This window comes from Anolis carolinensis, chromosome 3 (genome assembly GCF_035594765.1).
Source record: "Anolis carolinensis isolate JA03-04 chromosome 3, rAnoCar3.1.pri, whole genome shotgun sequence".
In the NCBI taxonomy this organism is placed as follows: Eukaryota; Metazoa; Chordata; class Lepidosauria; order Squamata; family Dactyloidae; genus Anolis; species Anolis carolinensis.
In genome coordinates, this window is record NC_085843.1 from 230,860,575 (window position 1) to 230,867,073 (window position 6,499).

General features: G+C 45.9%; 1 long non-coding RNA gene across 1 annotated transcript; it reads right to left on the reverse strand.

Moving 5' to 3' along the window:
• Positions 1–2,237: 2,237 nt before the first annotated feature.
• LOC134297783 (uncharacterized) lies at positions 2,238–5,221 on the reverse strand. Its single transcript, XR_010004654.1, has 2 exons — positions 4,204–5,221; positions 2,238–2,455 (listed from the first exon to the last, which is right to left on the reverse strand). It is a non-coding gene; the product is annotated as an uncharacterized LOC134297783 (long non-coding RNA).
• Positions 5,222–6,499: the final 1,278 nt, after the last annotated feature.

Below are 6,499 nucleotides of genomic sequence, written 5' to 3' on the forward strand. Positions count from 1 at the left end.
TAATCACCACCTGCAGATGAGTTTTTGTAAACTCGTTAGTTTAGGCTTTTACCAACAAGCCCAAGAATTTGCAATATTGAATGGAGAAAGTTGCAGGGAAATAAATTATCAACATAAAGATACAACAATATTATAACTTGTCCTATGACACCTACAACATCAGGTATGATGTCTGATCAACTGGGGAGAATATTAGATGTTCCCATTTAATTTGGAGCCAGGGAATTCTTTATTCCAATCTTCACCCAAACTAGCATACCCGTTCATGTCTAATTTCGGTAATGGATCGGATATGGAAAACATCTCTTTGGCAAACAAATGCCCCGAAAGAAGTTGAAATTGTCACTGTGTTATTTATTCTTTGCTTCCAGGTTTCTGCATTTCCTTCTCCTGTTACTGTTTACTATAGAATGCCATATAATTTACGATGGGTTTGCTATGTGACCTTGTTTGTATGTCAGGCAGGGAGAATTACACCCAGAAGCTTTTACATTTACATGATAAATTGAGTACTCTTAAAATGACAAGCATTTGGTTTGGCCCTATATACTCAAATTCTGGACTGAAGAAGAACTAAAGGCATGTTTTATTGCTGTGGCTGCCGATGCATCTTTTATTGCTTGGACTAAAAGATTCTTGTATCCTTGACCCAAGCCCATAACCACAACAGAAACTGGTAACCACTGGTTTGTTGGGTAGTATTCTCTTCAGTAAGGAATTCAGCTGTTTCACCAGCTATTTTGCCTGGTGGGCCAATGAATACTGTGACAAGATACTGACTCATTTAAGATTTTACTGGCTCTTAAGACATTGAGCACTGGTAGATATGCTACCTGTAAATGATGCTGTGGTTTGATGTAGGGTGGTCTAGTTGCAACATGAAGAATAACCAAACAAATTCCATGGTGCAGCAAAAAAGATCTTCATCCCTTCCTTTCTGTGCATAAAAGCTGCTCTAGGGGAAAAATAGCATAGAAGCTTTTCTAGATGGTTGACATTTCTTTCTTAGCCTATTTGGCCAACATCTTACAAAATCCACAAAACAGTGATACTTTTATTGGGCCAACTAAAAAACAGCAAACACATCATGTAAGCTTTAGAAAGTTTACTGGCTTCATCAGGCAAAATGCAGGAGAACAGTGATGATACTAGAGTGATAGGCTTCTATTTTGTCACAGAGTTTACTTCTTTTGTCAGTTCAGAAGGTCTGGAAGGATATCAATGCAAGCAAAATTTGAGACCAGGAAACAAGTCAGTAAAATACAGGTAATGAAATCTTCAAACCCTTTAGCCCCAGCAACTTCCATTGAGGTCCAGGCTATCTCTATCCTGATTGAGACTAAACACCCCTCTGTTAGGCAGAGAACTTTGAATCTAATGGACCAATGAAGGTGAAATCAAAGAGCCAGAGACATTTGTCTGTAGGTATTGGTTCAAATGTCAACTTACTAGCTGATGCTACAGTAACAGTCACAATGCCCACCTGCCTGCTTTTTGCAACTTCTTTCCAGTTTTGTAGACTGAGCAACAGGAGTGTAAAGGAAGAAGAGGGGCAGGACTTACATATATTCCCCCCATTCTTGCCCTCTGCTGCTGCTTTCAAACAGGTGCAGACCACAGAGGGAATGTAAGTTATGTCCAGCAGATTGAGCATCTACACAGCTGGGCAAACATGGCCAAAGCTGTCTAGCTCCCAGGCAGCTGTTTTATTTTTATTCCAACTGTAAATATCCAAGAGTCACACCCACCATCTGTGAAACAGGAGACAGCTGAGTGATAACATAAAGTGCTGCAAGATTGAAGGGGGATTAAGCTGAAAGCAGATGAGGGGAAGAGACCCAAGTCCTTCATAAAGCAGGGAGAGGAAGGAGGTGATAAAGCCAGTTTGATCTGTTTTCAAGTAAAATCACTACAGGCAAAAGTATAGTCTAAGTCTCTAAACCCTTTAAAACTAAAGCTATGGGACAGTACCAACCCAAGTTTCCAGCTGTCCACCTAGAAATCACAGTTAGCTTTTTTGGGGTGGGGTGGGGCGGGGTGGGGGGATCTGCAAGCTTAGCAAGGAAGAATGCAACTTTTGTAGAGCCCAACGTCCCTTTGTTCAATCTCCTTTCCAAACAGCTGGGACAAGCAGCACTTCAGTTGTGCCTCAGGGATGGAGGAGGTAGTGGCTGGGCACAGGGACAAGTATTTATTTATTGTGTCAGATGTGAATTGAGGGTACAGTTATAATTAAAAAAAAAAAAACACACACACACACACAAACTTAAAAACTTGACATTATATTACATTTGCTTTTACCAGAAGCTGGCCACTTGGAGTGCCTCTGGTGTCACGGTGAGAAGGTCCTCCATTGTGCATATGATAGGGCTCAGGCTGCATTGTAGTAAGTGGTCTGTGGTCTTCTCCACACTCGTATGTCGTGGACTCCACAGGGACAAGTGAAGGAGTTCTTCTAAAAGAGAACTGCATCATATCCAGCAGGCAAGTACCAGCACTCGCCTCTCCCTGGCTTCATTTCCCAGTTCAGAGGTACTGGTATGTTCATTTATTTCTGCAGTGTTTACTTTCATTCATGACTACACAAATGCAAAGTACTCACTGGTAGACAAAACAGGACATGTATCTACACTGTAGAATTATTGCAGTTGTACCCCACTTTAAACTGTCATGGCTCAATGTCATGGAAGGCTGAGATTTGTAGTTTGGTGAGGCATCAGCACTCTTTGGTTGAGAAGGCGAAAAACCTTGTAAAACCCCCATGACTCCATAGCCCTGAACCATTGCAGTTAAAGTAGTGTCAAACTGTATTAATTGTACAATATAAATGCACCCAGGGTGTGGTTTCTAATTCACTGCCACCTTTCAATCACAACTAATATCTTGAAGGTTTTCTTGTTCGGTCATCTGCCATTGTGTTGCATGACAGGCAAATATTGGACAGCTGAATGTTTCTTCTAGCATAGAAATGCAGCTGGGAGGGAAAGGTTTACTTGATTAACTTTTTGTATATTATTCTGATTTCCATATCCAATGTCATCCACCATCAGTTTGATTGCTCCACCTAGCAGTTAGCCATGAAATAGAAAGGCACAGAACAAGCTTAAACCAGAAATACTTCCAAGATGAGTTTCATGGCACAAACTGAAATTCTTAAAGCAGGGAGCTGCCGCCTCCTCAACGTACGAGATGGAAAAAGAGTCACCCACCTCTCAGTGAGTGGTGCCTTTCCAACCCCAGATGCCTTATCGCCAAAGCAAAACTGGCCTCCATGCTTCCCACGCACTATCTCATCTCAAATTCCTGGCTTCTGGTGGCAACTACTTAAGCATCAGGTTAAGATTCCAAATACATAGTTAATGGCACAAATCCCAAAATGTTTCTTCCAGTCCTGTCCTTGGGAAACTTTTCCCAAGGTTTACTCCTATTCATTATGGAGTCTGAATTCTGCTTTCCTGATTGTAAACCACCAGATCATTTACAGAAGCATGGTAATAATACAGGAAGTTGTTTTATATTGGAATGATTTGTCAGTTTAGCAGAAATATGGAATGTATACTATGGATTCTAATGCCCATTAGTCCTGGCCAACATTCCCAATAGATTGTGAGACACGAAACACAACAGCTGGAGGGTCATATGTTCCTCACCCTTGTAGACCCAACCTTGTAATGCTTGTCTTGATGTCAGACAGAGAAGGATCTTTCCCATCACCCATAACCCGGTTCTTTTAACTGAGAATTATTTGATTTAGAGCTTTCTGCAGAGGGCAGAATTAAATTAACCATTGAGCTGTAGTCCCTTTCAATGTAGCTTTCCTGTTTAATACTTTTTTATCGTGTCAGAAGTGAACATTCTACAAGTTGTTTCTGGTGTGCGAGAATCGGTCGTCTACAGATATGTTGCCCGGGGGCGCCCAGATGTGTTAGCATTCTGTGGGAGGCTTCTCTCATGTCCCTGTATGGGAAGCTAGGGCTGACAGATGGGAGTTCACCCCATCTTGTGGATTCGAACTGCCAACCTTCAAATCAGCAGTTCAGCCGGCACAAGAGTTTAACCCATTATGCCACGGCGGCCCTATTTAATACTGACTTGGTAAAATAGTTTTGGGGAAGCCTATTTCACAGTCGGGTTGTAAGTCAGACTGTATATTGGCATGTAGCATGTTACTAGATTTGAAACAAACACTTTTAACACACTCACCATCATCTCGTAATGCTGCTGCTTTGTTGGTTCTTGATCCTGCAGTGAGTCTTCCTTGCATCCTTGCTAGCTCTTCTTGTTTTCTCCCTGACAAGATTGTTACCTATCTTGCAACTACACAATTTTGTATGAACCTCCCACCATTTTGCTTGTTTGTCACACTAGGAGGATCACATTCACTCTCTATGCAAGACTGCAGCAATTCCGGGACTGCTGTAGAAGGATACTATCTCACCAAAAATAATGCTGCAGCTGCAACAATACTGGAGCCATTAATAGGTGCCCCCCCTTAATGAAAAGAGATGCTTCAAGAACAAGCTAGATGCAATGCAACAATGGAAAGATACAGTGTTGCTCGTTAATCACCAACCAAATTCACTATCATATCGACAAATTGTTTAGAGCATTTGATCTTCCACAAATCAGCTTGTCCTTTGTGTTTTGCTCTCTCTTTTTGGCTCCTTGACAGTGGCCAAGAGACTGCCCAAGAATAACAAACATCTCTTTCATGAGGAAGTGGCCTTGAATGCTATATAAGAAACATTTTTGAGGCTGTATCTTTTTTTTTAAAGTCTCCTTGAACACTAGAAATATCTATTAGCTGTTCATGTATATATAGCTGATTCTGGGAGAGGAAGCTTATTGGTTTTACAGATTAGCAATATTGCTTACATCTCACCGTTAGCTACCTTGTGAGTTCTTATGTCGAAGGTCATGGACTATGCACTTAATAATTTACTAATATATTACAGATGTCTAAAGCGATCCAAAGAAGTTGGTAGCATAAGCTTTCCTAGACTGAAATCTATTTCATCAGAATATTCAGATACAAACATACGTAGTTCAATGTCATTGTATATCAGCCTTTGAAACTGCAAAATATCACTAATCAGATATAAAAAACATGGGGGGGTTCAAAAGTAGATAGACTTTGTTCATAAGAAATTAAGGCACTTAGGGAACAACTGGAAATTATTTGACATCAAATTAACATAACAATTCAGAATGTGTAAAAAGTGTAAGATTAAATAAATTTTCCTTCTAGTTAGATACCTTATAACAGAAACACAGTAACCCTCCTAACAGGGCCGGCCCAACACGGAGGCCACGTGAGGCTGCCGCCTCGGGCGCAGGCCCGGGGGGGCGCTGTCAGGCACCCTGGCCCCGCCTCCCACGCTGCGTGAGAGGCGGGGTCAGGGTGAGCTGCATGGGAGGCTCCCGCGCAGCTCAGCCTCGCCGGCCTGGCCTTTTCCAGGGGGCCAGACTGCAGCAAAGGTCCTTGCAGGCCGCAATCGCGGCCTGCAAGGACCTTTGCTGCAGTCTGGCCCCCTGGAAAAGGCCAGAGCGCGCTGGAAGGGAGGCAAGGCCCCGTCTCGGCGGAGCCTCGCCTCCCGGCCTGCGCGCCCTGGCCCCGCCTCTCACGTTGCGTGAGAGGCGGGGCCAGGATGAGCTGCGAGGGAGGCGCGGCCAGGGTTGGCCCCGCCTTCCTCGCAGCTCAGCCTCGCCGGCCTGGCCTTTTCCAGGGGGCCAGACTGCAGCAAAGGCCCTTGCAGGCCGCAATCGCGGCCTGCAAGGGCCTTTGCTGCAGTCTGGCCCCCTGGAAAAGGCCAGAGCGCGCTGGAAGGGAGGCAAGGCCCCGTCTGGGCGGAGCCTCGCCTCCCGGCCTGAGCGCCCTGGCCTCGCCTCTCACGCTGCGTGAGAGGCGGGGCCAGGATGAGCTGCGTGGGGGCGGGGCCAGGGTTGGCCCCGCATACCGTGCAGCTCAGCTTGCCAGTCTGGCCTTTTCCAGGGGGCCAGACTGCAGCAAAGGTCCTTGCAGGCCGCGATCGTGGCCTGCAAGGACCTTTGCTGCCATCTGGCCCCCTGGAAAAGGCCAGACTGGCAAGCTGAGCTGCGCGGGAGGCGGGGCCAACCCTGGCCCCGCCCCCCACGCCCTGGCCCCGCCTCTCACGCAGCGTGAGAGGCGGGGCCAGGGCGACCTGCGTGGGAGGCGGGGCCAACCCTGGCCCCGCCTCCCACGCAGCTCACCCTGGCCCCGCCTCTCACGCTGCGTGAGAGGCGGGGCCAGGGCGCGGGAGGCGGGGCCCGCCGGCGGGGCGCAGGAGGCGGGGGGGTGCAATTTCCCCTCCCCGCTTTATATAAAATAATATGTCCGGCCGGCCCTGCCTCCTAAGATAGTTCTACATTAGGAGCATGATGGAAAGATCAGATTAGGATATCAGCATTTATTTCTGCCATATCTCAAAGAGGAGGACATGCCCTTGTTTACATCCATCTCTTTGCTCTCCTCATATCA